The sequence below is a fragment of the Gymnogyps californianus genome, chromosome Z (genome assembly GCF_018139145.2).
Source record: "Gymnogyps californianus isolate 813 chromosome Z, ASM1813914v2, whole genome shotgun sequence".
Classification (NCBI taxonomy): domain Eukaryota; kingdom Metazoa; phylum Chordata; class Aves; order Accipitriformes; family Cathartidae; genus Gymnogyps; species Gymnogyps californianus.
Genome location: NC_059500.1, coordinates 48,841,590 through 48,867,928, shown reverse-complemented (window position 1 = coordinate 48,867,928; position 26,339 = coordinate 48,841,590). Strand labels below are relative to the sequence as shown.

Below are 26,339 nucleotides of genomic sequence, written 5' to 3'. Positions count from 1 at the left end.
TGCATATCCTTAGCAGATCATCCACATACAAAAAGTAAATTGATGTTTAATTATAAGCAAATAGTTTAAAGAACGCCTGTTGACACCAATCATTCGATCCTCAATACTTGGTAACACTGACAGCTGCACTTCTAGCCAGTCTACCTGACTGTGGCACTTAGTTTCATTCTACCGCAGAATTTCTTCTGTGAGTACTCGGAATTGCTCAGAATTGCTTGTCCCAAAGTATTTTGCCTTCAATACTCATCTAATACTTCCAAGCGACTTCTTTAACTAAATGCTTCCTCTCCTTGTTCTAGTTCTGCCATTTTCTCATGTTATCTTTGGTTTCTGTTTCTCTAGTCACCGTAGACGACTGTATTCTCAAACTCTCTCCACTTCTTCCTTTGCTCTCCGTGTTCGATGGTATAATCTCCAAAGGCTAGTAACATTCAGTACAACTTCTCTTTTAACCCTCAAGCCACTTATCTTTCACTCACCTTCCATCCTGAGACATAATTTCTTCCATGAATTAAAAATAAGGAAAAAGATGGAGTATTTAGATGAAACAAAATTAACATGGAAATATATAAATTACTACACTTATTTTCTACATAAAACAATTTATATAACATGTTACATTAATAAATATACGTCTTACTTTGGGGTGCCTTTTAGTAGTAGCAGACATGTCTTCTGGATCAAAGATGCTGTCAACATACATTATAAATTCTTTGCATCAATAAAAGTACTTTTCAAGATTGCACTTATTTTTACATATTAACAAAGACGCTATTCACAACCAAATCTGCAAATACTAGAAGCAGTTACTCTAGAGGAGGAATGTCTCATGGGGCACTCCAGGATTTCTTGGGAAAATTGGGTTCAATTTTGTTTTCTTTCTTATTCTTTTTGTGTGACCTCCACCAAGTTACAGGCTCTTTGTGGTTCAGTTCCTCCTGTGTAAAACGGGTGTTATAAGAAGTTTCCAACTTACAGGCGTAGAGAGATGTACACTCAGCTAAAGCTATGAGATGAAGACAGCGGTCATTAAATACACTCCACTGGAACAGTGCAGCTTTTGACGAAAAGAAAACTTTTTCATCTGTACAGGAGATCAAGCTTTCTTGGGACTGTGGAATTCTGTGCAAATCTTACCAATTTCTGCTTCAAATACAATTTCTGCTCCAAACACAAGGTGCATTTCCTGACTTTGTGCCATCTAGTGTAAACATATGGCAGGGTGAATTTTCATATTGCTATAGAAATACGCCAAAACACTCCAGCGTACGCTCTTCTGCTGCTAGGAAGAGGCTGAGAGGGCACAACAGATGATAGATAGAAATTACATTGCTGAGACACTGCTGAGATACAATTGTGAGAAGAGTAACAAAAAAGCTCAGTGTACAGAATCCATTTAAGGGCTTGTAGCAAAGGCACGCAAATGGAGATTACGATGCAAGGCAACCTAATAATGTTTGTGAAGTCCCCTGTTAAATGAAAGGAAAAAACTGAACATGTAGAACAGATAAAAAAGTCTAAGAGCTTGCATATGAAATAAATAGGAATGGACAACAGAGTGATACATACTCTCTGTCGCTTATTCCTATCTTTCACTTTTTATGTCATTTTGCAAGTGAAAAGTAGTATCTGATCACTCTATTTCTAGTGTAGTAAATTAATCCTTTTCCACAATGCAGTTTACACGTTTTCTTTCCTGATTTGAGGCATATATTCAACTGTCTTTCAAATCTTTTACAGAGGTTTTTTACAGTATTTCTCATCTTCCACTGTAATCTTATTTGCCTGCCCTCAAACACCTTTCTACCATTTGCTTCCAAACCAATCTTTGATGCTTTTAAATTTCATTTTCATTTAGTTCTGTATGTTGAAGAAATATTTCCCTACATATAAAAAATTATACTAAATACAACATAGCTACTAGTGAAAAGCTATCAAATTATTTTACTTTGGAGAACTAGCATGCACAATGCTATGAGTTGCATCATGTAGTAAAATAAAACGCTACGGTAATGTCACGATGTCTAAGATGGTTTTTCATTTTCTGTGTGGATGCTTTTCTTCCTTCCCTGAAAGAATGCTCCTAAAAACATTCAAATGCAACTAGCAAATTGCATGCCTTTCTAACATTTGTGAGCAAAAAAGGCTCCTGGTCAATTTACTATCTACTTTAGGTCTATTTACTTTATATTGCTTCAGAATATGACCAGCAATGAAAAGGCATCAACACCTTGCAGCAACTGAAAGTTTTGTAATAAAACTGCATCATTACAAGTGGGCTGGTTTTGGCTGGGATAGAGTCAATTTTCTTCATAGAAGCTAGTATGGGGCTATGTTGTGGATTTGTGCTGAAAACAGTGTTGATAATACAGAGATGTTTTAGTTATTGCTGAGCAGTGCTGACACAGAGTCAAGGCTTTTTCTGCTTCTCACACCACCCCACCAGCGAGTAGGCTGGGGGTGCACAAGAAGTTGGGAGGGGACACAGCCGGGACAGCTGACCCCAACTGACCAAAGGGATATTCCAGACCATATGATGTCATGCTCAGCGTATAAAGGTGCGAGAAGAAGAAGGAAGGGAGGGGACACTCGGAGTGATGGTGTTTGTCTTCCCAAGTAACCATTACGCGTGATGGAGCCCTGCTTTCCTGGAGATGGCTGAACTCCTGCCTCCTGATGGGAAGTGGTGAATTAATTCCTTGTTTTGCTTTACTTGCGTGCGCAAGCTTTTTTGCTTTACTTATTAAACTGTCTTTATCTTAACCCACGAGTTTTCTCATTTTTACTCTTCCAATTCTCTCCCTTATCCCACCGGGGGGGAGTGAGCGAGCGGCTGTGTGGTACTTAGTTGCTGGCTGGGGTTAAACCACGACACAGGACTTCTTTCCTTCCTTTATGAAAGCAAGTCATTCATACAGTCCTCTGACAAGGCACTGACTATGCAGTGGGCAGTACCAATTCACCAAGGTGGGGGAAGAATTTGGATATAAAGGCATTCAGCCTCAGGGAGGGGAAAATCTGCAGGGCAACAGATTACAAGTGGTTAGAAAGAGAAGTATTGATAGAATCCAGCAAAGCTGAAGCAAATAAAGTGACAAATCTCAAAGGGGATGAAGAAGAGAAAAGTGGCCCATCAGGAAGATGGCAAGTATTGTCACATGGCAAGGATAGGCAGGAGTCACAGAGAAGACACCAAGAAGCATTTAGTTAACTGCTGAGAGAGGCTAATACCAGCAGAAAAAAGATCATGTTAGGGTCAGTTGTAGGGTCACTGATTATGGAAAACAAATATTTAGAGGAAAATACACATGGAAAAATATTTAGCCTGTTAGAAAGCCTAGAAACTTTTAGCCTGTTATTCAAAGAAGCTGTGTTCACAGAAGCTGTGTATTCACTAAATATCAGAGTGAAAAATAGCATAAAGAGACCAAAGAGCTGCCACAAACACAAATAGCAAGTAATGCACAGGGCACCATGGCAGAACAAGCTCAGGCCTGCAGAAATAAACTGAGAGCCAGAGAGGATTCAGCTTCAGAGAGAACCCTAGATGCTAGGTGTAGAACCCCATGTGATTTGTTCTGTATTCTTTTGGACTGCCTATGCAGGGCATGAGTTGAAAATACTCCTTATTTTACAACAGGTCTTTCCATGTCTTCTCAGGTTGGAAAGTATTATGTTAATTTAATACATTACTTACTTATTAGAAACCTGTCAAATGTCAATGAAACGTTACAAGAGACAAAGCTGCAAGGACATACAGTATCAGGCTTTTACTACTCAAGATAGTGCTGATTCTGCTCTTGAGGAAGTAGATTCCTACTGACTACTAAGTCCTTGGTCTGAAAGGCCCAGTCTTGATAAATCTCTGACCTCCTGATTAATCCTTTACTCCTCTTTCTTCTCCTGCCCTGAAAATACTGTTTTCCTTGTACACCTTCAGATTGATTAGTCTCTAGTCAGAATAAGTGGTAAGAAAATGGAAACAAGGGCTTTTCTCAGGTATTTGTTCAAGATTTTCAGGGAGTGGTGAAAGATGTTCTGACTGTGAACATCTGTAGTTGCAGCCAACAGTTCAGCTACTCCATAGTTGCTGTATCCAGCATGTCTTTCCACACTTTTCAGCAATATTGCACTCATTGTTGATTCCAGAAGTTAAAGTATGTCAGTATAGTAGAGCAGATTCTTCACTTTCGGTGAGGAAAAGTGAGTTTAGTGAGAATCTCACTAACCTTTTATGGAGCAAAGTGATATTCATTCACCTTATGTGGGAGGAGAAGACAAGGAAAACAATGGTGATGACAGAAAAAGCATGTTTGGCAGAAGTCTGCGCCATTGACATGGGGCCAAGTGCAAAAATGTATACTTGTGCTTAAGAAGAAAATGCCGGACAGTAAAATGTCTTTTGTTCCTGTGATTTTTTTTCTGTTTCCTCTTGATACTGGCTAGGAAATGGAAATAAAGAGATAGAGCCAGACAATCTCTTTCTAGTGGAAAGAATGGAAGACAGGAAGGGGACATCTTTGGATATAAGTACAAGATCGCACAGCTTAATAGTCCCGAAGGGAGCAGATATTTCTACAGAAAAAGAAGAAGCTCCTTAGAGATCCCAATGACAAAGTTATCCTGGTTTTAGAAGCTTCTATTTCTCACATCAAAAAGTAACAAATGGAGTAGTAACAGAGGCTCCTGAGGGAGGTGAGTAAACTGAGACCCCCAATGAGCAGTATCCATACCATTCAGGGAGAAGTAAAGAACATCCAATTCAGTGTGCCAAAGTGTTTATAGCTTACATCCCAAGTTTCTCCTTTGCGTTCTGCTGAGGCTTTTGCCAAATCCCTACATACATTAAAAATACCAACCACACTCCGTACTTTCTTGACAGACCGCGTATCAGTGGAGAATACAAATTCAGCCTGGATACTAAGTTTTCCTAGTGTGTAAAACAGTCATATACAAGGATGACCAGTAGTGATTAAGCTATGGTACTAAACAGAAGTTCCTCCATGTGAATTGAATTAATTGATTTATTAGTAGCAAAATAGCCAGGTGGGTCAGGCTAATTAAGACTATGATTGCTAATTGCCAGCACTGGGGACAGTATGAGTGGTTGCAGAGGCAATAGATGCAGTCTGTTTGTAACAGCTCTATAAACTGCTAAATAGTTAAGACTGGGGAAAAAAAAATAGGGGAGAAGATGTTGCTGAGGATGGAAGTGTAACTCATTGTAGGCTCCATTCAGATGAATTGAAAGCAACCAGTCCTATAGAGAACTTCTGTCACTCCTCAGCAGTCTAGTCCGATGGTTTCCAAAGTGGGGTGCACAAGATAATCCACAGGGGTGCAGGAAGAAAATATTTTTTGTACCATTAATACATAAATTAATAAAAGTAAAGTATTTAATTTGTCTTTATCTCATCCTTTTGTAATTTCTATTTTTTGAATATTTCATAATGTACATAATATATTAGTATAGTAGTACCTGTATATAATTTATAAATTATATAGGGGTGCACGATCAAAAAAGTTTGCAGTCCAGTGGTCTAGTTTAAAATTCAGAATTTCTTTCCTTCAGGTTTCCAGTTTTCTGTGTATTTCAGTCTGTCTGGTATACTGGATCATGTCAGGTAGTTTGGCTGCCAGGTTTAGGTGTTTTAAAGAAAAAAGCAATACAGTGTGGTTGTTGGTGTTTGTAAAACTTAAGATTTAAACTTGACATTCACATGCATTTAAAACTGAATGTTTCTCTGTAATGCTTCATAAACCATACAATACAACTGTAGAGCCAAATGGGACCAAATTATTGTTATTTTCAGATTGTCTGACTAAACAAGTGCTATGGAGAAAGTGCTGGCTGAGAATGGAATTCTTGCGTCCTTAGCTTCAGTCTGATCTTTATTCTCCTGAGCATAAAATGTTAGGCGAGTTTTTTTTCAATGAGGTGCCTGTGGGAATTTTAAGTGCATTATTTCACTAAGCAAAGTAAATGAAATTTATTATCTATCTGTATACCCCTTCTATCTCAAAACATCAGTTTTCATCTAATTTTTGGATCTTGTTTTGATAGATTGCTGCCAAAGGATTTGTGCACAGTCTTTCCTGAGATCTGCCCCATATGTCATTATGTTCATGTTTCTATGCCGCCACACAAGTTGTCAAAGATGCCACATTTTTTTCCTTTTCTTCCTATCTGACACATCCCTGGCATTTGTTTCTAGTTCTGTTTTTTAAAGTGTTTGAAATTAGATGAATTAGATGTCTTCTTAAAGCTACTTTATTATTCATTCCTCACTTGATTGATATTATGCAGTAGTTTTTACCTGTTCTGTACCAAAAATAGAAGAAATATAAATGTCACTTTCTGACCTCATGTCAAGAGCTTGTGGGTTTCTTTTGACTTGTTCCTTTAGAAATATTTTAGTTAGCTGTTTAGGATTAGATACTTCTTGCTTCAATTAGGGACATGTTGACAGTAATATCCTTGCTTTGTAGCTTAGAAATATTCATAGTCTGTAGCCTGAACTGTCTGCTGTTAAGCTGAGTGTTGTATGCTTTAGGTGCTGCATAGGTATGATGTGCACAGCCTTGAGATATACCCCTGTATAAGCTCCAGCTTGTGCAAAATGCTAAAATCAGCATGCTTACTAGTGCTTCGGTCTCACACAACATTGCTTAAATAGTTGTATGGGCAACACATTCAGTTTTACTGTTCTTGCAAGAATGCATTTTGACTTGCAAAACAATACTGCAACACAGAACATCCACTTTCTGGGTCTGTTGTCTAACTGTGTGCCTGCAGTTCACCTCCTGAGGTCTTACACTGCTGACCTATGGCCTGACAACTCAAATTTATTTGAAGCTTTTTTATATCTCTCTCTTTCAGCTGCTACACTCCTCAAAGATGGAACTGAGTGTTGTCTATGGAGGGACAAGATGTATCACACAAGTCAGGTTTTAGATCAGAGCTCAAACCTCACTGGTTCCCTTTGGCTTAAGCTGATTAACTGAGCTCTGCCATTAATATCTGTGAAATGTCTTGGCAGACCCATCTGAAAGGTGTTATTATTGTATATACAAGTTAACAGTATCAGAGTTACTTTTCTGTAGGGATAAACGTATTGGTTTTTAATTGTTATTTTAATGGATCAGAGTAAAATATTGTTCTGTTTTATTTGATCTCTGTCCCCTGGTGGGCTTTCTTTTTTTCTTTCCTTCCAACAGTGTGACAGTTTCCTCTTTAGACTTTTAATTATGTCTCCAAGGACCTCCTGCATTAGCAATGGTGGTGGCAGTTTACCATTCTGAGAGCTAACCCAGCTAGTTACTCCCAGGCTATAGCAAGTTTTAAAAAGATGATTGTTGTATATTTTTAAACTCCAATAGAGTCTGGGGGTTTATTTGAAGAATGAAATGGCTGAAATGGCCAAACCATTCTTATATCTGGCTACAGAAGAAACTGCCACACTTATGATTGTGCTATCACGGTCTATTCAGGTCATGGATCAGCACTGAACATGGAAATTCAGACCAGTTATTTCACAACAAAACTACTAATGGCATTGTCCTCGTGAGGTGTTTTTTGAACCTCTGCAATAGTACTTGAATAGCTCTTAAAATCAGACACTAGCTTTTCTTCCTCTTTAGGATTATTATAAATAATGCTGCATTAACTACACTGTATCTTCCTGTTTTCCATTCATGCTATCACTCTTTTTTATCGCATTTCTAGATGTCTTTCCATGCTACTGTAAGAAAAAAAATACAAGTTGTGCATCTTCCTTTTCATTCAAAAATGCTTCCCAAAAACCTATTTCCCCGTGAAGTCCAGACAGAAAAAAGTCAGATATTTCTCAGCACTGCCACACAGCATATTTGTAAGAGGATTATAGCAAAGGTGATGTTAGTTATGCAACATTAAAAAAATCAGAATTAAATATAGAATCTCATAAGATAGCCTTAAGAACCTATGAGTAACCCTGTTATCTCACTATCAAAACATGTCCTTAATTGCTTATTTTCCCAGTTCCTCTTACCTCCCCCTCGTAATCAGAACATCAGGTCTAATACAGGGTAATTCTTAAGGAATTTGAGGCTGGTACTGGCTTTTCAAGGTTGTTATGAAAAAGCATACTGTACACACATATAAACACATGGACTTAGTGAAGGTGCTTTTATTTATAAGTCGTATCTGGAATGCTAAGTCCTTTTTTAAAAAAAAGGTTCAGTCTGAACAAACTGAAAACAAGGGTAGTCCAACCCAAGACAAACAGTTCTTACGCCCATGTAGTTGCGGTGAAAGAGAAGACCCCCCTCTTCTGGCACGAGCTGGAGTAGCTCTCAGCAGAAGACTTGATAAAATGTGTTCAAAACCCTGTTTTGATCACAAATAGGAATACACCTAGGCTTAATATCTGTATAACAAATATTTCTTCCTCCATCTTGTCCTCTGAAGTTTTCTCACTCCACACTTACACACAAAACTTAGTCCTCTACACCAGCTCTCTGAATGTGTAGTAAGAGTGTTCTAGCTTCTTTGCCAGAGATCGAACAGGTAGTGCATCACAGTCAGATTCTTTTTGCATAGCTGTTTTCTGGTTCAGGACAAAACGTATGGAGAACTCTTTATTCCAAGCACAGAGTGGACTGAGCAGTGATATTAAAAATATGCCCTGCAGTCTTGATGACTGTAGAAGGAAAAGCCTTTTGACAGAAAAATTCTCTTTGTTCAAGTGACATTATTTGCTGCATTCTTCCCTGAAGGTGACCAGCAATTCCAGCTGGTGAGAAAAGACTGTTGCTAAAGATGTTCAGAAATCCTTCTGTATCCAGCATTTCAATTGTTCCTGTAAACACAAGGTTTTCTCAATGATAAATATGGCAGTGAGAATTCTGTCCCAATCAGACTTCAAAACAGAAAACCGTATGTGTATTTATCATTACCTCTTTTGCTGCCAGAAATAAAGAAGAGGCATTTATAATGTTTCCTTTCGTTTTTTTTTTTAAATTTTGCATTACCTTTTATTTTTACCAGCCTTTACAGTTCATGAGTTAATGGTAGGTAGATGGAATTCTTCCCTATTAGATCATATATTTCACTGTTTGTAAATGCAAGATAGACTAGCTTTCCCTACACCCTAACGGTTAAGAAAAAAATAAAGCAGTGAGAGACATTCACATTCCTCCTGTCTTGCCAAAGGAGCAGCTGTTTTGCTTTGGTTTTAAAAATTGAAGTAATAAATGGAGAGAGTTTAGTGTAATTCATCTGTAAAGTAGAATATTCCGTGCAAAATAGGAGGAGTTTTAAAGACCAATGCTGTGTAGTTGTCTCATTTCTATGCAGTAATATACAAAATAATATATTTCTTTCCAACACACAGATAAGGTATAAACTCAAGCATCGTTACTCTGGTAAGTAAGTGCTGGAAATAGAATGGCAGCCACTATGATAGATACTGAACTGGTATAGCAATTTATCTTAGAAAGAACAGAAAAGTCCTTAGTTTTCAGTATTTCTCTCCTGTATTTCAAACATATTGCAGATCATTTTAATATATTTTATACTTCTTAATTCCAGATTACTGTCAAACCTAAGTAAAATTAAATTACAAGTTTTCATTTTTCTGTTCTCATTTTATTTCTGTTATTCATGTCCAAATATTAACTAATCTTTGTTTAACTTTTTCTGTGTGAAATCTGAACAAAAAGTATGGAAAAATATAAACATTATCTTTGCGACATTTCTCTAGACTTTTCTCATGACTTGCTCAGATTGTGCAGTACAGTTTTGCTTTTTAAATTTGTTTTATAATTGGAGCAGTTTTCAACTACTACTGCAAAACTAGAATTTGCTCTGGAGTTGCTGTACTAATGGGTAAGAAGAGACCTTCCTTCTCTTCTGAATACTTCTGCATTTGGAGACCCTTACTCAATTCATCCACTACATCCCAAATAAACTCTGTTTATGAACCGTCCAGGAAGATGAGATCAAACCTTGAGAATAAATGGCTGGTACATCAACCAATCTCTCTCTGAAGTCTTCAGTTAGGAATGTTTAACAGTTGCTGTCGAACTCCAGTAAAATGAACTAAGTCACAATTTTTTGGGGGGTAGAAGGTTTCTTGGGGTAGAACGGTAAGCTAGGAAAGAAATCAGCTATGTATTTCTAATTATTTCAAAGCGTGCTTTAGTTAAGAAGAATCTTCGCCCTGGGGAAGCCCATGAAGGACAGACATACAGTGTGGAGTCTAAGAAAGCTGATAATACTGCATTAATTATGATTCTATTATAAAATTGTAACTGGGAGAAAAGAACCTTGATCAGCAAAAATCTTAAAACTGGTTAATTGTTAGAGAATAGCAGATTAGTAATTTATTGTATCTATAGTTTATGCATCTTCATCTTCTTGAGTGTTTATATGAAGAACACGTATTTCTAGTTGCAATATTTCATGAACTGTTTCTCAAACCTTTTTCAAGCCATTATGAATGTATATAATGACTTTCTACTTCCTTATCTAATGCTAGGTCAGTTCTCCATTTCTCAATGAAATGTCATGCTGGAAGCTTTTTCTGAGCAATTGTCAGCAGGTGGGTTATAGAGGGAGAGAAGAAAGGTTTTATCTCCTGTGATAGTGAGGCTAAGGCTGTTGCTGTGTTGCTAACCAGAGTTTTAAAAGGTTTGGAATCTATATTCCATTTTACTTGTGACTTTAAGTGACTTTAAAGCAGCTAACTTACAGCTAAGTTTTTAAAGGTCTTCTGGCATCTGTTTTCCAAGGATTTCAATGGTTGTCCAGCATCAAAACACTTAAAAAACCATTTGTCCTTACTGTGTGCTGCCGTTAGCTTACAATCTGTAAACAACATGCCCTGACAGGTGCGTGAGGAGACTATATGTTGTAGATGTACTAGTGTCTTGCAATATTAATATAGACATTAGACTGTATGATACTCAGCTTTACTAAAAAGGGGATTAGTAGTAACTAAAACAGACTGAGGTTCTCTCAAAACTATGACAATCAACTTCTTCAGGACTTTGAAGACTAGAATGGTTTTATTCAAGACAATGAATTCACTGGTATTCACACAATTTGCCCTTGCAGCAAAGAAGGAAGGCAAATGGTACCCTGGGCTGCATTAGGAGGAGTGTTGCCAGCAGGTCGAGGGAGGAGATCCTTCCCCTCTACTCGGCAGTGGTGAGGTCACACCTAGAATGCTGTGTCCAGTTCTGGGCTCCACAGTAAAAGACAGGCATGCGGATACTAGAGAGGGTGCAGCGAAGGGCCACTAAGATCGTGACGGGACTAGAGCAACTCTCCTGTGAGGAAAGGCTGAGAGAACTTGGTCTGTTCAGCCTGGAGAAGAGAAGGCTCCGGGGGATCTCATCAATGTGTACAAATACCTGAAGGGAAGGTGCAAATAGGACGGAGCCAGGCTCTTTTCAGTGGTGCCCAGTAACAGGACAAGAGGCAATGGGCACAAACTGAAACACAGGAGGTTCCCTCTGAATATCAGGAAACGCTTTCCCACTGTGAGGGTGACTGAGCATGGGCACAGGTTCCCCAGAGAGGTTGTGGAGCGTCCATCCTTGGAGATATTCAAAAGCTGTCTGGACATGGTCCTGGGCAAGTGGCTCAAGGTGACTCTGCAGGGTCACCTAGACCAGATGACTTCCAGAGGTCCCTGCCAACCTCAACCGTTCTGTGATTCTTAGCTCTTATCCCTAATAAAGAGACTTTAGGTGCAAACTGTACTGGTTATAATAATTTCTGAAGGTTTTAAAGAATTTCACACCTAAATTTCTGAATAATAGCAAATAACATAGTGATTGTGATTGGACGATATTGTGCACAAATGCAGAAAAGAAGTTATCATAGATAGTAGCCTCAAAGGAGAAGCTGGCATTTCATGGGATTTGTGGTATGGAAGTTTTAACTATATATAAACTGTATACTAAGAACTGAAGAGGAATTATTTCTTTAAATTTAAAGGGTCTCTTAATTAAAATGGCCTTTTCTTCCTTTCGTCCCCAGACTTCTTCACGGTTTTGGAAGCGGAGTTAACAGTATTAACCCCATTGGTAAAACACTAATTTTGAGAAGAGTTCTTACTAGGAGCTAGAGAAGTAAGTACTACATTGCTATTGCCACTTGACATTACACAGAATTTAATGTTATACCATATAAAATAGTTTAGGTTTTTTATCTCTGTACTACTGTTACTTGTGATTAAATGAACATCTGATGAAATATCTGAACAAACAAAATATGTACCAGTAAAAACAAATATCAAAAACTTACTTGAATGAAAGCACATCTTCACACATGCCTCATATTTGACAGGCTGAGAGACTAAAAAACATTTTAAATTGAAGCTGTGTATAAAACCTCTACATGTAGTCACTAGACAAAGGCTTTCTAATCAATGTTAACACCCTTTAGGAAAGGTTCATCATCTCTGAGGGCTGATACTTTGAAAAATCAGTATCTACTGCTCATGCTTTATGTTCCTAGAGAAGCAATTGCTACTAAGAGATGGAAAAGTTACCTCACAACAGCTGTAAACTCTCCAACTCAGCAGGCACTGATTACATGGATAAGATCAACAAAAACACATTTGAGACCTAAATATTCTGGTGGTCTTGTTAATTCTCTGTCCTTCATTTAATCTTATTATTTAACTAAGAAAAAAATACATTTTCAGTGCTAGTATACAAGCATATTAGAAGAGCTAGTAGTCAAAACAGAGAAAATAATTAAACCTTCAGCCAGCCATGTTGTAGCTCTGTTGTGTGTCTGACACTTTACTGTCAGCATTTTTGATTTAACTGGCCCACCTTCTTGGTGTAACTAAGTGATGCAGTTAAATTATTACAGCCCTTGTCCCCTCAATTAGAGTGATGTTATATTGTTATAGCTCTTCTTTATTAGAGAAGAACAGCCTTATCTATGTAAGGCAAATTTGTACAGATATCATGCATTCATGCAAGAGGGAAAGCTATTTCAGTTAAAGAGTCTTCTCCAAATGCAATAGTGTTCTTGAAAATTTTCAGATTTAGAGTAGGCCTCTATTCAATTTGGAATAATGCTAGTGCTAAGGAAGAGAAGAGAAATCACTGAAAAATTTTACCCCTTCCAGTAGGTCCCTTCTGCTCTAGCTCTCAGTGTATCCTAACAAAGGCTCTTTATTTCCCGTCACACAAGCAAAAAGAACCAGAGGGAGTGACATGAGAGAAGCTTAGTGACAGGGAACACCAGGATGAAGTCTGTTTGTCTTTTGATTGTTTTTAGTAGAATTAGGGGTGGAACAGCTGGGGAGCTCCTTTCCTTCACTCACAAGCAGACACCCTGTTGAAAACGCTCATGCCTTCCTCTTCTCACATAAACAGGCACATGCTAGACAGCACCTGAGAGGAGGCATTGTATGTTACTCTGTATACATACAACAGCAGTTATTTACACCAAAAGAACATTTTTCAGGGTTTAGCATATTGTCTACTTCTTATAACATACAGCAAAGCCAGAGCTAAATCTTGCAAAGAACAATGGTTAGCTCTCAAGCTGATCCAGTGACCACTTTATAGAATCATAGAATAGTTTGGGTTGGAAGGGACCTCCAAAGATCATCTAGTCCACCCCCCCTGCAATGAGCAGGGACATCTTCAGCGAGATCAGGCTGTTCAGAGCCCCGTCCAGCCTAACCCTGAATGTTTCCACGGATGGGGCATCTACCACCTCTCTGGGCAACCTGTTCCAGTGTTTCACCACCCTCCTCATAAAAGAATTTCTTCCTTATATCTAGTCTAAATCTACCCTCTTTTAGTTCAAAACCATTACCCCTTGTCCTATCGCAACAGGCCCTGCTAAAAAGTCTGTCCCCATCTTTCTTATAAGCCCCTTTTAAGTATTAAAAGACCAGAGCCTTCTCTTCCAGGCTACACAACCCCAGCTCTCTCGGCCTGTCCTCATAGAATAGGTGTTCCATCCCTCTGATTATCTTCATGGCCCTCCTCTGGACCTGCTCCAACAGGTCCATGTCTTTCCTGTGCTGAGGACTCCAGAGCTGGATGCAGTACTCCAGGTGGGGTCTCACCAGAGCAGAGTAGAGGGATAGAATCACCTCCCTCGACCTGCGGGCCATGCTTCTTTTGATGCAGCCCACGATATGGTTGGCTTTCTGGGCTGCAAGCGCACATTGCTGGCTCATGTCCAGCTTTTCAACCACCAGTACCCCCAAGTCCTTCTCCGCAGGGCTGTTCTCAATCCTTTCATCCCCCAGCCTGTATTGATACTGAGGGTCGCCCTGACCCAGGTGCAGGACCTTGCATGTGGCCTTGTTGAACCTCATGAGGTTCACACGGGCGTACTTCTGGAGCTTGTCCAGGTCCCTCTGGATGGCATCCTGTCCCTCAGGTGTGTCAACCACACCACTCAGCTTGGTGTTGCCTGCAAACTTGCTGAGGGTGCACTCAATCCCGCTGTGTGTGTCATTGATGAAGATATTGACCAGTTCTGGTCCCAATATGGACCCCTGAAGGACACAACTTGTCACTGATCTCCATCTGGACATTCAGCTGTTGACCACCCTCTGGGTGCAACCATCTAGCCAATTCCTTATCTGATGAACAGTCCATCCATCAAATCCATATCTCTCCAATTTAGAGAGAAGAATGTTGTGGGGGACAGTGTCAAAGCCTTACAGAAGTCCAGATAGATAACATCTGTAGCTATTCCCTTGTCCTCTGATGTAGTCACTCCATCATAGAAGGCCACGAGGTTGGGCAAGCAAGACTTGCCCTTGGTGAAGCCATGCTGGCTGTCTCAAATCATCTCCCTGTCCTTCATGTGCCTTAGCGTAGCTTCTAGGAGGATCTGTTCCATGATCTTCCCAGGCACAGAGGTGAGGCTGACAGGTCGGTAGTTCCCAGGGTCCTCTTTTCTACCCTTTTTAAAAATAGGTGCAGTGTTTCCCTTTCTCCAGTCACTGGGGACTTCATCTGACTGCTATGACTTTTCAAATATCATGGAGAGTGGCTTGACAACTACATCAGCTAATTCCCTCAGGACTCTGGGATGCATCTTGTCAGGTCCCATAGACTTATGTATGTTCAGGTTCCTCACGTGGTCACGAACCTGATCTTCTCTTACAGTGGGAGGGACTCTGCTCCCCTAGTCCCTGCCTTGAGGTCCATCCACTCGAGAGGTGTGGGAAGAGAGATTGCCAGTGAAGACTGGGGCAAAAAAAGTTGTTGAGTACCTCAGCCTTCTCCTCGTCTGTTGTTACCAGTTTGCCAGTTGTGTTCACCAGTGGGGGTACACTTTCTTTGACCTTCCTTTTCTGGCTGATACACCTATAGAAGCCCTTCTTATTATTCTTTGCATCCCTTGCCAAGTTCAGTTCCAGCCGCGCCTTGGCCTTCCTGCCCCCATCCCTACACAACCAGGCAGCGTCCCTATACGCTTCCCAGGATACCTGTCCCTGCTTCCACTGCCTGTGCATTTCCTTCTTGCCCTTTAGTTTGACCAGCAAGTCTTGACTCATCCATGCTGGTCTCATGCCTTCCTTTCCTGATTTCTTACACCTGCGGATTGAGAGCTCTTGCACTCTATGGAAAGCATCCTTAAAGATCTGCCAGCTCTGTTCTGCTCCCTTGTTCCTGAGGGCAGTTTCCCAGGGGGTCCTATTGACTAACTCCTTGAACAGCTGGAATTCTGCTTTCCTAAAATTCAGGGTCCTGACTTTACTCTTCGCCTGACCCATATCCCTCAGGACTGTGAACTCCACCTGTGCATGATCACTGCAGCCCAGGCTGCCTCCAATCTTGATGTCACTGATTAGTTCACTTGTGTTGGTGACCATCAGGTCCACTAATGCATCCCCTCTGACAGGACTGTGTATTAGCTGGCTTAAGAAGTTATCCTCAATGCACTCCAGGAGTCTCCTGGATTGCCTACAGCTTGCCGCACTACTTTTCCAGCAGATGTCGGGGTGGCTGAACTTCCCCAGCAGGACAAGAGCCTGCGAGTGTGATGCCTCCTGTAGCTAGAGTAGGAAGGCTTCGTCAATAGGCTCCCCTTGATCGGGCGGCCTGTACTAAACAGCAACCACAAGGTTCCCCTTGTTGCCTTGGTCTCTAATGCTTACTCATAAGCTTTCAGCATGCTCGTGGCTATTCTTCAGAGACAGCTCTTCACAATCTATCCATTTCTTGATGTAGAGGGCAACCCCTCTGCCCCTCCTTCCTCGCCTGTCCCTTCTGAACAGCCTGTAGCCATCGATAGACGCACTCCAGTCATGGGATTTGTCCCACCAAGTTTCAGTAATGGCAACTAGGTTGCAGCTTTCTAGCAGCATGGTGGCTTCCAGCTCCTGTTTGTTGCCCATGCTGCGTGCATTGGTGTAGAGGCACTTCAGCTGGGCTGTCAGCCCTGTCACCTTCGTAGAGGAACACACCTTAATTCCTTTGAGGTATTTCACTGGTGTTTCCCTGTTGGCTCCTATTAACTCAGGAGCCCCTGGCTCATCTCTGTAAGACTTCAAGTGTGCTGCAGTGTATCCAGCATGTCTCAGAGCAACAGGCTGAGGGCCCTCACTAGCACCCCCTCCCTCTAACCTCCCACAGCTTGTTATGGGCAAGACTGATATTATCCACCTCCCCCTTCAAATCTAGCCCAACTAGCTCGTGATCGAAGACCCTCTTCCTCCTTTGAGAAGCGTGAATGCCATCTGATGCCAGCAGGCCTGGTGCTATGCAGACCATCCCATTATCAAAAAAAACCAAAATTGTGGTGGTGACACCAGCCACAGAGCCATATTCTTTGATGAATACCTAAGTGTTCCATGCCTTCTGAGAAAGCAGCATTGGTCCCATAAATAAATATGGGACTGCTGTATGAGAGGAAAGGCTCCTGTTGGCCATGTACCACAGGTAGCACAGTTTCTGAGTTGGGAAGTTTATATTGGACGGAAAATAAATATCACCAAGACCAGAGAATTAACATGTACTTTTTTCTTATTTCTGCTAGAATGATTCTCACCAAACTCAGCAGTAAGCACTGCATATTTGTAAAATAAATTAAGTAAAAGCTGGAGCAAAGGAGACTATCAGTTTTAAGCATATTTTGCAGCATAGTGTTATTCCAGCTTTAAAAGTAGTAAGACATAGAAATTAAGGTTTATGCTTAAAGTCAGAAGTTTAGATTATTAGGCCATGTTTCCACATCTACCGTAATATTTTTAGTATCAGTATAACATTTTTTTCTGTGATTTCAGGGTGTATGAACTGATTAATTCTGTAGAAGAGAAACTGAGAGACTTAACTTTGTTGTAATAACAATAAATTCTTTACTAAACATATGAATAAAGAATATGTCTTCTTTTTAATACTAATAATTATGCTTATGAGTACTGAAAATTTATAGTGTCACTTAATGGGGTGCCGAACATGGAGCATGACAGTTTCCTCACACAAAGATGTTTGCAGTCAAAAAAAAAGAAAAAAGTAAAATATTTCCACTATTGGCAGGACTGGTAGAACTGCATACAGCTAAGTATGTCAGAAGATAGAACTTGACAGTATTTTGGTTGTTTTTAACTTTTTTAAGCTTATATACTGCAGAATGGTATTTTCTATTATCTCAGAATGGATTTTTTTCTTTTTTAACAAAATTATCCTGTTTTTGAGAATAAGATCAAGAAAAATCACACTGGACGCTAAAAAAAATTTTGATAATTCTTTTTGTCAGCAACACTGTGCATTGGTGACTTAGTATTCAACAGGAAACTGGCCTTTGTTTTGGAGTTATGCCTTTACCATCTAAATGGCATCTTGCTCTCACTGACCCAGGAGACTCGAGAGGGGCTCTGTCATGCCTTAATGGAATTCCTGAAGAAGGAATTGGGTGCTGATGGAGAGCAGAACTGGAAAGATGAAAGAAAGAACGGGTCAGAAGAGTGACTGGGATGGGATAACTGGAAATAGAAGGGGATGAGGCCAAGACTGGAGGAGGAGTCCTCCATACTGCTTCTTCATCCTGTTCCCAATTCTGTGTTATCTGAAAGAGAGATTGCATCGGCAACAACCTGCTTAAGAGCACAACTCTGTTTAACTCTGACCATTGTCAATCCTGTTCACTGAATGAATCAAGGTTTTGGAGAAAAAATAACCCATTAACCTGGAACGCAGTTTGCATTGTGACATGGATACTGTAGGATACTAATTTCAGATTGTAGAAGGAAAGTTCTCCTTTGTTCATAATTTGTGAGTACTTAACTTTGCAGACAATGCTATTTTAATGGGGGTTATCCTGAGCTTTTTTCATGCAGCAGTTCTGAAAACCTACACCTGCCAAAACAAAAATCCATCAGGTGGAACATGAGTTGTGCCATCAGCAGTTTTTGGCCCATTAGAAGCACACCACAGACCTAACACTAGAATTAACAGGTTAAATTGTCCCAGGATTAGTCTGTTACTCTACACAAGGAACAGCATTTTAAAGGGCTGCAATGTATTTTTTGCTAACAGGTTTCATGCTATTTACAGGGGATAGAAAAATGCAAAGACAAAGGGCACAGAAATATCAAGTTCCTTTTTTGCAGAGACCCTTCTGCTCTATAATCTGCTACATCCCGCTTCCTTTTGCTTTCATCTAATCCTACTCATTCTGGCTTTGAGTTTTATTCATTCCCTTCTTATGCATGCCTCTAAACAGCTGTCTATGCCTTCATCTGTAGACTTTCGCCTTCTCTGCTGCTGCCTACCTACCTTATAAACTCAGAAAGCAACTCCTTTGCATCTCTGAATGATGTCTTCTTCCAAAGTCTGCATAACCCTGTCCAACCCTCTTTCGCTTCAGCTTGTTTGTTGTCTGGCTTCTGTAATGATGGACGCTCTTAAAAGCCATCAGCTGAAGAAAGAGATCTCAATGTGGTTTTGCATCTGCATTTCTTGTTACAGAAAAATGAAGCAGGATTTAGAAACAAATCTGTCAGAGTATATATGATATGCTGCAATGATTTTATAGTAAAACAAAGTGCATGCTAGTTTCTGAAAAAAAAAAACCACAGTGAGGCTACATCTTTTGCATTTTTGCATTTAAAAAATGTAGCAATTAACACATATATTTGGCTAGCCATAATTTTGTTGTAAATTACATGATCAAAGAGAAAGTGAAAAAATAGGTGGTCACCTGTTTTGTTTCCCTCTTACTTAAAAAATCATCTACTTTTATTTCTTTATTTATTTGCGGATGGAGCTTTCAGGTATATCTTTCTGTAGAGCTCATTTTTTACTAAGTGCATTTAAAACAGAAAATAAGAAACAAGTACAAAGGTTTTTTGATAATACTACTTACTTACTCTTGAAGGCTATACTTCTTTTGATTGCTCATCAATATTTCCCTTCTTGTATAATTATTTTGATACAATCTGTGGCTATCTAAGATTTTCCATGTTTACCAGCTGACTTGCTGATTACTATAATGAAAAATTTCACCCAAAGTTTGGCTCTGATACCCTGAAAGTAGGAGACATTTTGGTGCATACAGAATAAACAAAACCTTTAAACAAGTTTCCTAGAAAATCAGCTTGCTGCCTTTGGGAACAGAAATATGCTAATTAGGAGAAAAGTACAAAAAGCATCTCCAATGAAACATAGAAATGCAGGTTTTGTGCTAGCACTTTTCAAAATCCATAGGGCTTTTACATGCTGGTGGCAGCATAGCTCCAATGGTCTTACAATAACAGTCAGAGTGGTTAAAAGACACTGAAGACAGTGTGGCGATAGTGCAGCAAACTGAATTTTAATATCCCTCACCTCTCGCCAATCTCAGGGAAGTCAGAAACTCAAAATTCCTCCTTCTTCTGCTGGCTAGCAGTGGTCTGGAGTCTTGCTCCTTGTCATACAGTGGCCGGAGGAAATCTGTGCCAGGGATCCTTGCAGAGTTCTGCTTTTATGAACAAGAGACAGAACCTGGCATTTTAAGATTCTAAGAGCCAGAAAACTCTTAAGGCTCCATTTGCAAGGACCACTCCATACCAGTGAGATTCTGCAACTGCAAACAGTTCTGTTCTGCCAGGCACTTTCAAGTAAATCTAAAATGTTAGTAGCACACGTTAGAAGTAAACAAACACAATTAGTAATGATGTCATAGTTTGAAGTTCTTGTTGAGTATTTATTCAGTGAAAATTTGACCATTGAAAAAACTTCAGAATTTGCCCCATAGTATTTTAATACTTAGGTAATAAAGCAAGATACCCTATTTCTTAATGCTTATGCACAATATTGGTTACAACACATAAATGCAGTAGCTTACACCTAACAGTGTATTTTATGTGGAAAATCTTGCAATGAAACCTGTCCATTTTTCTGATAAAATAAAAAAAAGTATTCACACTTTGACAAAGATTAAATCATCCTTCAGTGCTTATCTGTGTGCTGTACTTGTGAATATGTATAGGTCATTGTCTTCCAAGTTACTGTTCATGCATGAAAAAGTCAACATATGCATGAGTTTATGTAGGATCTTGATGTTAAATAAGCATTAAGAATGTATTGTGCTTGTATTGCTATGTCAGTGTCTTCTGGATAGAGCTTAAGCATGTTTCTGTTGCAATGTGGAGCATCCTCTACCTGCCTCTTACACTGTAAGAGTTTTGTGGTTACGTAGAAGACAGCCTGTAATGCAGTCAATCTTTTAATTTTCATGAAAATTAAAATCACTTACAAGGAAGTGAAGTACACTACAATGTAAAAATGTTAAAGTCATAAAATGTTAAATCTCTTATTTCAAAAATCCCCTACTGCACATTTCAGGTGGTAGCTACTGAATCTCTTCTTCATTCAAACCTTTCATTATCTTGAACCAAATCGGTCCTTTAGGAGATCAGAAGGTGTGTCCCATTGAATTCAGATGAATTTTGCTAGAGAACTACGTTAAATGCCAAATTTATAACTCTGGATATAGCTAATGTTTTCTATGTGCTCAAGCTTATATTTTTAGACTCCATGCACCTACAATCTGAGATAGCAAAGACAGAGGTATTGAAAAGAAAAGGCTGAAAAATCACTTCTTAGAGTAGTCTACAACTGGACTTATGTCCTATAAGTATCATTCTGTACTGCAACACCATGTAGCGTAACCAGGCTGGAGAGTCTTGGCAGATAATTGCGTTAATGTAAGAAATAATTCCAATAGTATGAGCAACTTAGATATAGGTTACGATAGATCTTTAAAAAGGGGCTGCTATTCCTCAAATCTCACAGAGTTTGAGGTCTTCAAAACCAGTTCCCAGACCATTGTTAAGACTATAAACACAAATTAGACGTGATCTTCTTCAGCTCTAACTTATGTGGTAGCTGACTGGCCTTAACTTAGCTGCAATCCCTTTCCATCTGTGCTTTGTAATGCATTGGAACATAACTTAGTGGAGACCTAGTACCACCTTCCCTGCCAACACATTCAGCTTCCATTGACTTCAGCGGGAAATGAAGGGCGACAGCTTTTCTGATAATGGAAGTTGTAAACATTACTCATCACAGTCTTTTTCTGTTCATTCAATTCTACAGCACACGCTAACACACGCAGGGCTGTGGTTCTAAATGCAAGAAGAAAATAAAGTGTTTGAGGGCAAATATGGCTGGGCAAATACTGCTTGCCTGGCTCTTTCAAATCACTGGGCCGAATTCTGCTTTTGGTGTAATTGTAATTATAGGATTGCTTTCAATATACGTGGGAGTATTGGAGACAGGAATTTGTCCCACTGAGATTACTTTGCAGGCTGATGTAACAGCCCATCAAGATTAGTAAAGATAGCAGAATTTGGCTCACAAGGGAAAAACCCTCAGGATTTATAGTCTGACTGAGAAAAGTAAGAGTGCATAGAATGCCTAATTACAATACAAAAAAGATGTTAAACATCTTATCAATTCTGTTTTTCTGTATTTTATACATAAAATGCAATAAAAATCCCATGTTAGATACAAAGTAAAATGAATGTCACTAAAAAATGACTTTGTCCTAAAACAACATCCCACCCCTCCAAATACTGTGACACGTAGGACTATGGTGAGGGTGTATCTAGCCACTATTTAGATTGTCTCTCAGGTCTCAGAGCAAAATGCATTCCATGGAAAGCTGAATGATGGAATTTTAGTTACAACATAATTTTCCAGCTGTTCGAAAAAGGCGTATCATGGTGTATATTTCACAACTGCTGAAAAGCAGTAAAATTAACTGATGAATGGTCATATCCATCTGGGCCCAATCCTGGAAAGTGTTAAGCATCCTGAATTTCTGCATTTCTGTTGAGGCCCGTGGGAGCCTGGGGTTTGCTGAGCATTTTGTGGTCAAAATAAGAGGAGAGAAGAAGATCTTTCACCACCTCTCAGACTAGGGCCAACAGCCAGTAACATCAAACTGATCCTACCGTTGTTAGTCCAAGACATGTCAGTATGAAACATGGTGCCAGTGGAAATTTGCTGTGTATTATATGATTTGTGTCTGTTTCTCTAACACTAACTTTGGAGGTCTCTTGGATCAACAGCAAGACAGAGTATGAAAAAAACTTGGTTTCTGCATCCCAGTGGAAAAGAATCATCTGTGTGAACTGCTGTTACAACAGTAAAAAGTATCTAAAAGTATTTTATTTGCAAAATATTTATGCTATCTCCTCAAAAGAAATGAGGATTATCTTAATCTTTACATCAGTTCTTATTTTAGAGCCAAAAAACATTGTCCGCTTTGGGAGGATAACAAACCTGACACTTTTCATCTGTCTAATAGACTGAAGTTTTCCCTTTTCTTTTGGTGCCCTGAGGAGTAACATCACAGCTGGACACATTTTCTGAGGACTGTAACTTCTTTACTTCTTTATTTCAACTGGAATCTTCCAATGGACTGACACTTGCAAGTGTCTTTCCACTTGCCAGTCACATCTCAAGGCCAACCAAGTTCCTCATTCAAGAGCTTTGTCTCAAGTAATCTCCTTACTCAAACACTGAATTATACCATCTGAATGGCACAATGCAAATGTGCCATTGGTTTATTTAATGGGCAACTCCCCTCTCCCTCCCATGCCATATCAAGAGCATTGTCTTGATTTGATACAGAGTAAAAAGAAACAAGTGTTTCCATAGGCTTTCAGCCTGACTTCTTCCTAAGAAACTTAATTTCTTCGAGCGCCAAGTTCCTTTTGAAGATTTTTTTTAATGGACTGTTAAGAGAAAAGTGGCTAAAATCTTATTTTGCTGCTCTGATAAATTCAGTATCAATTAGAGGAAACTGCAGGACATTATAAAATGTCCCAAAAATGTGAGACTACTCTTATTATCATATGATTAAAAAAAAAAATCTATTTAATGGAGAAGATGAATGTTCACCTGAAGTCTGAGCCTACTTCCACAAAATTTAGTCTCCTGAGTGATCTTTGCTGTCTGTAAAGTTACTAATGTGGAAAAGGATTACTGCTGTCACTAAAGCTTGTGGAATCAGACACTAAAGCTCCACTAACAACTTTACCATTAACATTCTTATTATTTGCTTACAAAATGATTTGTTACAGTGCCATCCAGGTTGATGCTGTATACCAGGTCCTTCTGCTTCCTGTGTCCATTCAGCGTATGAGACTTTAAAAGCATGAACACAAAGGCAAAACCAAACAGAAACTCAGACAGACCCCATATCTCTGAAAACGGCTGTACCTTACAAACCATGAACTTAAGAAAGTCAATAAATGCATTATAGAATAATTGTAACCAGAGTAACCTGATTCTGCAGAGATGCAATGAGGAACTAGTCAAATAAAAAACTCATAGCAAGGGAACCTAGCAGAAATGCAAAGGGAAACACTCAGGTAGCCAGGTATCTATACACTATTACATATCCAGACAGGAGTACTCATGACAGTTTGCTCATTTAATGACTCCCAAAGTGAACATTTCAATATTTGCTTGAAGCCTTCTTTATTTTGTAGCTTGTAACAACCTTTTTAAAGGACTCTTGGGAACTTCCTCTAAATATGTCATTTCTTTCTAGGAAAAATGAAGAAAAAGGCATCTGCTACAAATACTACCATCAACAGAAACGTTACCTGTCTAGCCCAGCTGTGACGTTCTTTCCCCGATTTATACAGCTTACATCTTTCTGTGACTATTCCTGTACTAGAACTGTATGTACTGGCACGTCTTTTCGTGGAAAATCGCTAATTAATGGCAAAGGAAGAAAAGTAGAATTCTCTATCAGCTCAGATTCCCTCTCATTCTTGTCTTTAAATTAAGTTTCCAGAAGTTGTGATTGTGCAGAAGTATTTCATACATAGTTTAAGAGTTACTAACGTAGCACATCTACCTTTACTAGCAGTGAGCTTGAACTAGCACAACTGCAGTGTAACTGCTCTGTTCATTTTCATTGTCACTATGATCTAAAATCTCAGTTGGCACTTCAGATGTGAACGTTAATAGCTGCATTATTCAAAACCTTTAAGAAAGTTCGGATTATCTCATCTCAGAAAGTTCTTTAATAATATATTAACTATGGAGAGTTCTTAGCAGCAGGATTCCACTTGTCTTAGTGATGAGCATGATTTGCAGGAGTTTGAGAAAAACTTTTCTTAAATGATCTTTATTCCATGCTGGTGCAACGTGACTACCAAAGAAACAAACAAGTAACAGCAGTTGAAGCAAAAACACTAGATGGTGTTCACTTACTTGATAATCTACCTTTATCCATTCTTTAAAAAATGGGGGTTTTAACCACTACTGTGTCACAATCTTTACGATATTTTAGTCACCCTGACCCATCTACTTATTTTAGACATGCCTTGTTAGCAGTAGAACTTCTGTCTCAGAATATCACTTTATAGTTATCAATAGTTAGCAGCAGGAGCAGAGAGTCAAACACATTATTGCTGGCTATTAGCATTTAAATCCATTATGATGCAGACAACAAGAGAAATGATAGACGTCATAATGCTTGTAACACCACAATCTACTTGTAGCCTGCTCCACCCTAAGACTCTTCCCAGTCCATATTGGTAAAGCTATACAGATAACAGAAATGATAGAAGACTTGAAAGAAAATTCCAGGGTCAGTAGATCTGAGTGGAATCCATGGTCTGAGAGAGACAATCCTCTTTACTTTCTTCTTCCTATCCATGCTCATCAAATAGGTAAGGTAATTTCAAATGATTCTACTATGCACTATAAACTTGAGGGGGAGCAAGGAGTACAAAAATAACCTCCCTGCACAATATGACCTCCCTTCTGACTTCAGGAGTTCATGGTCCCTAAAATAAGAGGTAACAGCCTCCCCAGGCTCATTGCCAGGCGTCTTTAGATCAGAGGCTGCTGGTCCTACTGACTGGTGCCAAATTATGTGTGATGGTTTTCCTGATGTACTCAACTGTCTGCTAGGGACTGAGCCGAGACCACGAAACTAATTTCATGTAGGAGTTCAGGTTTAAGTCATTTTTAAACCACATTAACATATTTCATATATTTTCTCTCCAGGAAAAAAAAATCCCTTGAGAGGCCAAAGCAGAATAGTTTCTATAACATAAGGTAATCTTAAATATGAAAGATGTAGGATCTGCCTATGACTTGCCGTCAATTACAGAATTTATCCCATAGCCGATGAAACAAGTTTAATAAACCACTTAAGTGTTATAAGGTATGCTTCCTACCAACATGAATTATGTATCTATCTGCAGCCAAATGTACGTGTTCTATCGCTCTGAATATTAAATACAGAAACTATGTTTAAATAATGTGAAGGGTCTGATTTAAAGCAACAAAAGCCAATAAATTCAAAGTTTATGCTGGCACTCTATCCTTAACTCACACAAATTGTTTCAAACAGGTATAATGGCATGAATTACACCCCTCTTACATTTATGTTTCTCCTTCCACATTTGAATTTCCTGAGTTTTGTCAGCCTAAGTCTCTCCATGAGTGTCTTTAAATAGAGTTCTAAAATGTAATTTATTAGCTTTGTTTGTATTTTTTAAGGCAAATGTATGCCTTACAGAAAATTAAAAAATGCACATTTTTTTGTCTGAGGACAGAATGGTTCCTTTGGAACTGTTTTAGTTTCTCTATTTAATACACAATCAGAATGTTTAAAAATATTTATTAATTACTTTATTAACTTTGTATTATTTACACAAGAGACTGTAACTGGTCCCTCAGAGCTTTTCTGATCTCTTGGGTTACCACAGAACTGGCCAGCTATTTAGTATGCTCATTAAAAAATAATTGTTATAAGCCATTTATAGAGTCTTAGCAATATGGATAACAGCAAAGTTGTCCTGGTTTCGGCTGGGACAGAGAGAACTCTCTTCTTCGTAGCT

At 39.1% G+C, this 26,339-nt stretch overlaps 1 long non-coding RNA gene across 1 annotated transcript in view; it reads left to right on the top strand.

The window, feature by feature from the left end:
- The window catches only part of LOC127027544 (uncharacterized), a 37,453-nt gene extending 11,647 nt beyond the window's left edge, over positions 1 to 25,806 (top strand). The window contains exons 2-3 of the long non-coding RNA XR_007767807.1: positions 12,029 to 12,120; positions 24,029 to 25,806. This is a non-coding gene — a long non-coding RNA (uncharacterized LOC127027544). The remainder of the gene's footprint in view (positions 1 to 12,028; positions 12,121 to 24,028) is intronic.
- Positions 25,807 to 26,339: the final 533 nt, after the last annotated feature.